This window comes from Phoxinus phoxinus (genome assembly GCF_949152265.1).
Source record: "Phoxinus phoxinus genome assembly, chromosome: 24".
NCBI lineage: Eukaryota > Metazoa > Chordata > Actinopteri > Cypriniformes > Leuciscidae > Phoxinus > Phoxinus phoxinus.
In genome coordinates this window covers 6603470-6614963 of record NC_136899.1, presented here as the reverse complement: position 1 = coordinate 6614963, position 11494 = coordinate 6603470, and positions in this window count along the sequence as shown.

The following is an 11494-nucleotide window of genomic DNA, read 5'->3' as shown; positions in this document are numbered from 1 at the left end:
CCTACAGATAGGCCTACTGGTCAAATATTCAAGTGGTACGTCAAGTAAAAGTTTTAAAGACAGATTTTTACTTAAGTAAAAGTGGGGAGCACCGGGACAGTTGAAACACTTGTCAGATACATGTCGTTTTCTAAGATAAGGTAGTTTTTTTTTTTTTTTTTTGTGATCAACAACTCAACTTCTAGTAGGCTATCATGTGTTATTCTGAAGACGCCATTAAAACAAGCCGTAGGTTTTATTCTGTCAAATAACCTTTCTGCCAATATCTACAAAGTATACTTTTTAAGAGGTGTGTGTTTATGACTATAATGTCTATAGCTAGTATGAATTGCATTAATAATTATGTTAATATTGCTTATAACATAAATATCGTCAATAATTTTTATGATTAGGCTACAGGGTTTATTGAAATAATTGTACTACTACATTCTACATTTTTATTCCCCTTTCCCGCATTTATGTATCTGGCTTTCACTTATTACTGTTGATCAGCTTTGTTTGTTTTACAAGAGTTTCTAGCTGAAACTATTAACAATTTACTTTTTCATATCTGTGCATGCTTAAATACATTAACTGTACATGTACATGTACATGTAAATACATGCATCTCATCAGTAAATAACCAAAACAATATTCTGTGGATTCTGTGTGTGGTGGGATTTGGAGCTAAAAACCTGTGTGTAATGGCTGGATCAATGGTTTGTAGAGGGAAGTGAAAGGGGTTCTATACTACCATTCTCCAGTCTGATATGAGGGTAGCATTCCTCCTGTGTGAAATCATGTGGCCAGCAATCAGATCTTCTCTATTATTATATTAATATCCAAGTAACTGTATAACAACATCGATAGAACATGTGGATTTAGTGTAGTTTTCAACAGTTTTACATATTCACAGACATTTGCAATATCATGAATTATATCCTTTTAAGAAAAAAATCTGAAATACATTTCAAGGTAAGGTTATAGTTCTCAGTGCAATAAACTAATTGTTTTTATTATCAGACTGCAACATTTATTAATTAAAAATATTTTGAGGTGGTTGTTATAATCCTAATTAAATTCATATTCATAAATTCAAATATTCTTTTGGAAAGCTCATATCTTGCTCTGTTTCTGTAGTGAGACCCAGCCACCAGCAGATGACAGGCAAACTCAACCAGTCTTTAGTACCCGTCAGATTGTGAGGAGCAGAACTAAAATGCTTATGCAGAGAATAGAAGTTTGAATGTTGTAAAATTTTAATGTATTCCCTGAAATACCTGCACATATTTTAAACGCATTATTTTGCTGTGAATTGTGCTATTTGTTTAAATCAATCTCTCACACCTCTTATTTCCCACTTTTTCTTATCTTTCCGATTTTTTTTTCCCTTCCCATGGGAGACCCAGCACCTGTTCAACCATGCAGCAGCAGTAGGACCTGATGTCCCATCTAAACTTGTTAAGAGTCTCCTGGCTGTCCCCTAACCAGACACACAGCAAGAGTAAAAATAGACTGCATAATAAAGAAGGTGAGAGGAAAAAAGAAAAAGTGCAAAAGTAAAAAATAGCTTGTTCAATGAACTTAATTAAATGAAGAAAAACCTTTCCAAGCAATTACTTTAAGTTGGCACAGCAAGAATAAAACTAGTTAATTTAAACAAATGATGCATTGTTAAACCAACTTAATAAATTTAAGTTCCTGTGTCATTCTAACTACCGGTAAGAAGTCGTCTCGTCACCTTTATTTAAATAGTGCTTTATATACCCTTACTGACAAGTCCAAAGAAGTCAAGGTTTAGTCGTTGTATGATGGCCAAGCTGAATTTTCAACATTATTACTCCAGTCTTTAGTGTCACATGATCCTTCAGAAATAATTCATTATTATCAATGTTGAAAGCAGTTGTGCTGTTTAATATTTTTGTGGAAACCGTGATACATGTTTTTCAGGATTCTGTGATGAATAGAACAGCATTTATTTGGAATATAAATATTTTGACATTTCTTCTTTTTTTTTATCTTACTGACCCCAAAGCTTTTAATTCTCCCCGCTATGTTCTATGTTTATTTTTTCCCCTTTTTTTCCTGCCCAGGATAGTCTCTTGTGAAGATTGTGGTGCCATATTATTATTTTTTTGCTGTTATTTTTATGAAACAAAACACTTGCAGATTTAATGCTGTAATAATAAATGTTTGTAGTTAATAACCTGTGACAGAACGATTGTTCAAGCTAGTGTGCTACTTTAAATCAGAATCCACTTTCATCCTCATAAACTGGATGGAAATGTATGTCTGGCCTCGCTTGCTAAATGTCAGCACAGTCCGTGAGAGAACACCATTGTGGCAATTAGCTTTACGGCTCATCGCACTGCTAATCGTGCGACGCCGCGTGTGAAAAAGCGCCATATGTCATTTGTCAGAAATGAGGCCAACTCTTTATGATGTGTCTGTGTGTATATATGTGAGTATTCAGGTGTAAAGATGAGTCTAGGGCTTAACAGTTTCCTAGATCTAAACAGCAAGTGTGACAAAAATAAATGTAACTGATGCTGACAATATTGGGGGGGAAAACACCCTTCTTTTATGCTAGTGTGAGGATTCAACTTCCTTTAATATGCTGAGTCCCAGGTGAGCCACCCGTTCCCAGATTAATTTTTTATTGTACAGATGTTAATCTTTTATTTCTCATACAGTTGTTACATGGGCTAATACATGGGTGTCTGAGAATACACAGTTTGTGACTTAATTGAGATCAAACCTGTGTCCGAAATCATCCTCTATGCCCTTAAATAGGGCACTATTTGAGGGGACAGCCATTTGTAGTGGTGTCCAAAACCATAGTGGACATTATCTAGTGCGCTCATTCACTCCCACAATGCACTGCAATAACGAGTGTACAACCAATGTATGCTCAACGGCTAGAGAATACCCATAATGCACTGTGACGGTCGTGCCGAATGAATTCTTGAGACCTGCCAGAAGATTCATCCATCCATTTTCCAAACTGCTGGTCCAATGTGGCTACAGGATAATATCCATAGACAGTATATAAACTGGACACAGCGACCCCATAGGTTTCAATGGAGAAAAGTCAATTAGAAGCACTCACTTCCTGATCGCCAGGCGAACTGCGCAGGCTCAAACTGAGCTTGACGACGTAGATGTGACGTCAGCAACCTGTCTGACAGTTGTAAGTCTTCTAGTAGCTGTGCCGAGAGAAATCTGAATCATTCCCTTCCGAGCGTGAGTATTAGCTGTCCATGAGCTAGCAGCATGATCAACTTTATGAGTCTCTATGGGCTTCTCCCTTGACTTTATCGGACTTTATGCCTCCACGTCCCCCCGATTGCTTGTGAGCTTTTCCGCCTGTCTATACGGTAATTTCTCGACTGTGCGACAGAGAGTCGAGTGGTTATGGTTATGTATTTTTACAAAAACTGCTTCTACGGGACCATAACGTAAGATACAAGGTAATGGAGCCTTTTATACATTGTAGTGTTTCTTTAGAAATAAATAATGGACAAATGGAGTCTTTAAACGCCTTAGATGTAAAGTTATTTGCTGTCAAAGTGAATGGGAGTCAATGGAATGCTAATAGCAGGTGATGGCTTGATAGCCAATGGCGGCCCCCGGGGAAGCTTCGGTTTCTGGCGGATGGATTACCCCCTTGATAATATCATGCAGGTATAAATTAAATTTTACTTGATTATTAAATTGTTTCATTAAAATTTAGAGTTTAAGATAAATCTTTTTATCTTATTACTGCAGCTGCCAGGTTTCGAGTTTGCTGCCAGTTTTTGACTCTTAAACCGCAAGCACAGAGTGACCATGCGAAAGCGGCAGCCCTTCCGACACACTCATGGTCTGAATTCACTCACTCGTTTTCTTTCACTCCTTCAAGTGGACTATATTAGTGGACTAAAGTAGGGAATATTGAATAAGGGCATAAGGGGCGATTTCGAACACAGCCCAAGTGTGCCGCACACGTCCCAAAATGTGAAGGCAAAATATTTTGATCGCCCCCTGGAGGCTGGCTGCAATATAGGTCATAAACCCCGCACTCTCAAAATTTGCCCACTATTTTGGCTTCATTTTTCTACAGTGGAAGTGGACACATGTTGTAAATGTATGTCTATGTCTGAGATCTGTTCTAAAACTCTAAAGGAGACACATGTGATATTACTGGAGTCTTTCTCTGGTTTGTACAGCACAGTTTTAGCCCCACACCACAACTATAGCGATAAATCACTTTCAGAATTTTTTTTTCATCTTATGAACGATAAAAATATTGGCAGCCAATCAGAACCCATCCTCGTTTAATGAGCTCGAGCATTTAATGCGGCAGACGACATAACTGCAGTTCGTGGTTATAATATACAAATTGTTAATGTGCATTTTGGACGCTAACATAGCTCTGTCAGGACAACTCTCGGAGTGTTTGGCACGGTAATGGATATGAAAGTGTTGATATGTTTGGTCTTGGTCTTGCTACGCTGCTGTAAGCAAGCAAGACATGCTGCTGCTGTACAATATAGCGCACAGGAATTACCCATAGCAGGTCTACACAGGTGGAGCTGGGGAAGGTGAAGGGTTTCTGAAAGCGGGCTGCAACTGCTACAGTGCTGAGCAAGTATTTGAAGGTTGAGCATGCAAGCTCATTGGCTGATACAGCAGGAACCAATCAGCTGTGCCCTATTGAGAACGATGTGATTGCAGAGGATTGAGTTAAGAACCTATCAGCCAGTTTCATGACAGAACTTTGTATGTATCATTCTTGGTGTGAATGCCGGGCCTTTAGATAACTAAACTGATAACTGTGGTCACGTGAAAGATCAAGCTCTCTTCAGAGCCCCTAGAGTAAACATCGAAACATTCCTCCTCCATCATTGTACAAGTCCATATCTCAGCTCTTCAGATATCAATGTGTGTTTCAGACAGTCACAGAACACCCACAGAGATGAGGGTGAACAAATGCACCAGTTTCTAAAGATTCGATTGTAGGCTGCTAACAAACAGCTTTACCTCCCATGAGAATCACACCTAAAACCTTCGGTTTCTGCTCTGAAAGAAAATCTATCCAAAGATGAGCAGAAGGATAGACGGGTCTTGTGGAGTTTATTATAAAGCAACAACAAAAAACACATATATTTGCATAATTGTACTTCATTGCATAATTAATTAAATTCAAAGTCAGTTCAAGGTTGCATGAAAGCCGCAACAATGTAGACTTGGTACAACAAAATCAATCCATAATCAACCAAATACAAATGCAGGTCAGGATTTACTAATGTTTCTGACATTTAAGCTTTTGTTAGAACAGAAAGAACACGAAAGAATCTGATCGATTTGAATATTTAACATGTTCTAATTATTTATATCCACTCTAAAAAAAAACCCCCGGCATCATCCAATCTTTCACAAGCTGCTTTCATGCTGTTTTATGCATGTCTTTCAGGATCTTCTGGAAGTTCGCTGTCATGACAACAATAATGACCCACCGAGTTATTTGTTTCAATGGCAGTGAAGGTAAAACTGGTAAAATATCACTCCCAGAAGTAATTAACATTTCATATCTCACCATACATGACCCAGTTTGTGGTCTGCAGTGATTATGTATTGTATAAAACAACAGTACATCTGAACAAGGTCATTTCTTGGGAATCCTAAAACTTATTTTAAATGACAATATTTAAATTTGGCATTTATTTATTTATTATTGTTTAATGTAGATCAGAATAGACTCACTTTGCAGTATTTTCTTCCACAATGCTTGCAGTAAAAATATGAATTATCTAATTATTTTAAATCAAAATGTGAATGAAGCTCAAAGAAAAAAATCTCAGTAAATATTTTGTTTCACTGAAAAATAGCTTAATACAGTATGTAGGGAAAGGGGTTGTGCCAATGTTATTTTATGTTGACTTTAACTCTGAAATCACTTAAGTTACACAAACATTTAGACTCCTGAATTTTCCACATTTACCTGACTCATTTCCAATGGCTTATACATTACAAAACTGAACGATGTCCCTGTCGCCGCCTCCCCTGCATCAAGCCAGTGAGCATTTTATTAATAACACTCCAGCTTGCCTGTGGCACATCAGGGCCGTTCATGAAAAATGCAGGGGTGTTTAGGATGACATGATCCTCAGCACAAATCTCATGAATCTGCCAGCAGCCCTTAGTTAAAGTTTGAAAAAACAGTCATATCAACTTGGATGTTTAAGTAATTTCAACATAAATTATATTAAACTGACTTGAAAAATGATTTGAATCTTTGATTTGAAAAATAAGAAGTTTAAATTTGCTTAACTTATTTTGATGAGTTAAAGTAATGTAAAACATGTCATAAATTATTGATCATATTTTACAGTGCACACTTGAGAGAACTGAGAGAATCAGAATTAATATTCAGTGATCAAATACATCTGGACACAAATACATGCACAAAGTATATCTTAAAAAATATATATTTTTTAATTTAAAAAAAATAATACATTTTGTTTATAATGTTAGAACTACATCTGATCAAAATGTACAGACACAAAGTATGTATTATTAAAATAATAATTGTAAAATATAAAATTAAAGATTGTATTGTATACAATATCTTAATTTAATGTCAGAATTTATATACAATGATCAATTACATCTGATAAAAATACAGACATAAAAAGGTTCAAATTAGATTTTAATATTAATTTAAATCGATTTTAATTGAATTACCGGTAGTAGTAATTATTTTAACATTATACTTTATTATCTAAAGGTCAGTTTTTCTAAATCACAAAATGTTTTTGAATATGTCTTATGCTGTAAATATGCCACAAGTGTTGTCAGTTCAGTAAGGAACTGTGGTAAAGAGATCCAGAGATGTTTTTATTGCGAGCTGGTAAAGGTGAAGGCCATCTGAAGAGCTGGCACTCCATGGAATGAATGGAACAAGTTCCTTTACGTCCCTAAAGCTGAATGTGTTTGTTGTGGAGAATGCAGCTCATAAAAGCTGAATGTGTTGAAATGGTTTACTTCCCTGAGGATGGAAATGAAAAGACAATCCTCACTATCCTGCATACTAACTATAGTCCATTAACTAGAGTAAGAATTGCACATGGTCTTTAGGGATGAAGAAACTGCAAATTAAACTTATTTAAGCCTTTTTACTTCCATTCAGGCTTTTTTCGTTGTTGTTGTTGTTGTTTGTAACCACAGTGTGCACTGGGCCCAGAATTTGAGACATCACTGACTTTAAAAAAAAAAATCATCATGCCATATGTCGTGTAGTAGTTTAGGTGTATGTTAAATTTACTATACTCTTTTCTCTTGTTATCATAGCAACATTGCCAGTAAAAATGTAATTATTCCATTACCATTTAAAACTGAAGGTGCATCCCAATTTGCATACTTGTCCATTACTCTATACCATTTTGTAGTATAAATAGTGTGAGTGTGTTCACACTGAAAATTCCAACAGGAAAGAGTGCATTTTAAATTCCCGAATGATGCCCTCTGAGTAACCTCTGAGTAAGCAGTGCTTACATTATTGATACCTTCTTTGCCTGCGAAGTTTCACTAAATTACTTTTTTTCTGTCAGTTAGGTCTCAAATCTGAATGTTGCTCAAATCTGAATGTTGCTGATTGCAGCGGTCCATTAGTAAAAGCGGTTGGACATAAACTGCAGCAAATATTGGGAACATCTTTAATGCTGGAATCAATTGCATTTTACATAGTGTACTGATCCATACAGTAAATGCCTACGGGTCATTTATCACCCAAAGTGTGAAGAAATCATGTGTAAGTGCCTGGCCTGAGCCCCCAATGCATTTCTTGCTCTTACAATCAGGGCTTTGTTTTTTTATATTGTTTTTTATTTCTCCTGTGTCATTGTTGCCTATATCCTATACAACATGACTTGAAGTTTTGACCTTTCAGTGCTCATATGCTGTGAGTTAAATATGAAATCAGTGATATATAAATAAACTGTGCTGCTGACAAATGGTTGTTCCATTAAGGTCACTGCTGCACTTAAAGGGCATTCATTAGCATTTCAATTTCTAATGGCATTGGAAGGTTGCAGCTTTCGTACAAGGACATCAAGTTGCCATGTGACTTTCACAATTGACCTAACAAGAGTAATTCACCAATATATGAAAACTCTTCCATTATTTAGCACCATCATGTCATTCATGGGACATTTGCTAGAGTATTGATCTCAGTTTTCCATTTACAATGAAAATGCTGTTGTGTACAAACAGATAATTCATGAGCAGGTCACAAATCTTCTCGATGTTCTGCACCAGCCGACCAGTTGCCATTGAGATGAATGCGAGTGCTAATGCTAATGGCTAACAGCTGCAGGTATTTTAGACCTTCAATCATGTCCCCTAATTTAGGCTAAATCTGCAACTCTGTTACTTATTCTGATATTTGCCTTATATTTATTTATCTTATTTCGATATAAATAATAATATATTTGAGTAATATTTTTACATTGATTTTATATTAAATGTTATTTATTTATAAATTACAGTTGTGTATGCACAGATAACCAGTTATAATGTTTTTAATTGCTTCAAAATTGTGTGAGCTTTGATTTGTGAAAAAAGTGTACGTGTAAGCAAAGGTGTTAAATATCCATGAGACCACTTTAGCTATCTCTATTTATGAATTTCATGCCCTCTGATTTTATATGAGTTCTTTCAAACGCTGTTAGGTTAGCTAAAGTTTTGCCATCACCTGAACAATCATTTCCATCTACTGTATCAGTTATGCATATTTTATCCCACAGTTTGAATGTCAACCGTCTCACGTTAATCAATTGATATCTAATGCATTATTCAACAATACATATCCTCATCTTTCAGACGCAAGGAATGCCAAATAATTCAAAAGCAATAGTTGCTTGCATCCAGAAGCTGTAATTTCATTGGGAACCCACAGTGTTAGCATTAGCATGTTAGCTTTACAGATTTCAAGATCTTGTAGCCTAATAGGTTTTTGGTTAGCACTCCCATGTTAAATGAACACAAGTAGTACAGACTAGTATTTTAGCCAAGGATATTGGCTGCTTTTGAAGAAGCTTGTCTGTATTGAAGTAAGTTAGCATGAATATAAACGTGTTATGGATTTTCCTTATCATATCACTAACTAGCTCTGTGTTTTGGTATTTATATAAAATAACCTATTAGGGGAATGAGGGGATTTAATGCCTTTTTATTACAACTACAGCAGTTGTAGCTATGTTTTGTTTGTTTGTTTTACAGTTACATTGACCGAACCACAATAATGAAAGGCTATCCATTTTTTTCTGGTTACTAGCTGTAACTACCACACTTAAATGATGGTTGCTACAAAAAACTAGGGTCCTTTTTCATATGGAGACTGAAGTAAAACATGTTCACACTAGGGAATCTTTTAAGCTAAAAGAAAGTGTCTTTAAGTATATTACATATCAGCGATTCTCTTTGAACTGAGAAGAACTGAAAACCACAAATAGCCTACTCACTAATGTTTGGTCTAGGGGTGTCCAAACTCAGTCCTGGAGAGCCACTGTCCTGCAGAGTTTAGCTCAACACATCTACCTCTTAATTATCTGGTTCAGGTGTGTTTAATTGGGGTTGAAGCTAAACTCTGCAGGACAGTGGCCCTCCATGAGCAGGATGGGACATCCCTGGTCTAGAAAATGTAAAGTGTTTCTGTGTGACAGAGCTGCCGTTGTTGTTTATATAGTTTTATTTTCCTTTGGTTTACTTTAAGGGGTTCATAAGAGACGAGTTGTATCTGGCAGCGCTCACATTCAATTTAGGTCAATTCACTGACCTACTTTTTTCCTGTACGATGATAATTACACATGGCAGTCTCAACGAGACCAGCGTTTCCACATCACTAAGGCAGCTTTGTGTGTGTTTGTGGCGTCGAACGTTCTTGATCCAGTGTGAAATTAATATTTCTTTTAAAACATCCTCATTAAATGCTACCCATGGATAAAGCGTTGCATGCCAGCTTTGGTTTGCTTAATGCAATCGACGTAGCATGGTGTAGGGGAAAGGATGTGAGTTATCTGACCACACTAATTTTTACAGAGTGTATTTTCGAGGATGGACAAAAGACCAAAGGCAGCAATTTAAAGTTGTTATGCCTTAATTTTGCGTTTGAAAATGTTACTTGTTTCAAACACAATGCATACATATTCGTGTATGTCTGTTGACTGTTCTTCACTGACTGATCATTATTAATGTTTATGACAGTAGTGACGAAGAAACAAAGTATTAGGTACTTTCCAAGAATAAGGTACAAATTAATGTCCCATTAAAATTTTGCCATTTAAGACTTTTTCCTGTCCTACTTCTAGTCTTGATGTTTTTGACTGTATCCAGCAATTAAGTGTCATAAACAATGTCATAATTTTGGCATAAAACACAAATTGGGTTTTAAAATATATTCAGACATAAAAATACTGGCAAACCTCTTAAAATTAAAACACCTCATGTAATATTCAGTTTGTAATATTTTAGTTTTAGTCTTACCCTATTTGTGGAAAGTGCCATTGCAAATGTGGAGCCAATTCATGATTGAAGAGACAGTTTAAATGGCAAATGTTTATTCAAACACTGATACAACACAGTTTTTATTCATCTACCATGTCACTGGAGGGAAACAGAACCATGTTACGTTAGAAACAAACTGTTTGTGTATTAACAGAGTTTGACATTATTTTTCTGTCAACATTAACACGTAACATCACTGTAACAGGTTTGACTGGATTCATTCCTATCCAAACTGAATCTCACGTCACTGTGTCGATGATAGTTACACAGAGTGCTACAGAGTAAAATGTTTCTCAGAAAACACACACACACTGCTACCAGCATGCTTAATGCATTTCTAAAAATCATTAGCGCACATTAACAAGTATCCAAACAATCTCTTGACAAATTCGATATAACATACAGTGTATTCTGGTGTGATTTAAAATAACTTTATCTATAAAGATTGTCAACAAGTAGTTTATGTTCAGTATAAATAATCACACTTGCAGCTGCTACACAAATGCATAATTTACAAAAAGGAAACCAAAAATAAATGTGAAATATCAAACTACCATGCATTGGCTACAGCTGTGCTGAAAGAGTTTGTGTTTTATAAGAATACAGACTTCTATAGAAATGTTTCAAAACTGAATTTTCTCTTTAAAATACCCTTTGGCACATTAATTTACAGTTTATAAAAAGTTACACAGTAAATGAACATGGAATTAAATGTATCTGCTGTAGTTTTTAACAGCTAAGATGACACTAGATTTAATGAGCTCATTTGCTCATTGCAAATCACTTTGTGAACAGTAAAGACATTTTTTTTTTCTTAGTGGGCTACTCAAGTGTATAAAACATTAAATATGACTGTTTGGCCTAAAAAGCTGGAGCTCACAGTGGTATAACCACAGTTAGGTAATCATTGTGGAATATTGTCTTGCTACGAATGCAGCTGACCTTAAAATAACTGACATACAATCAAAAT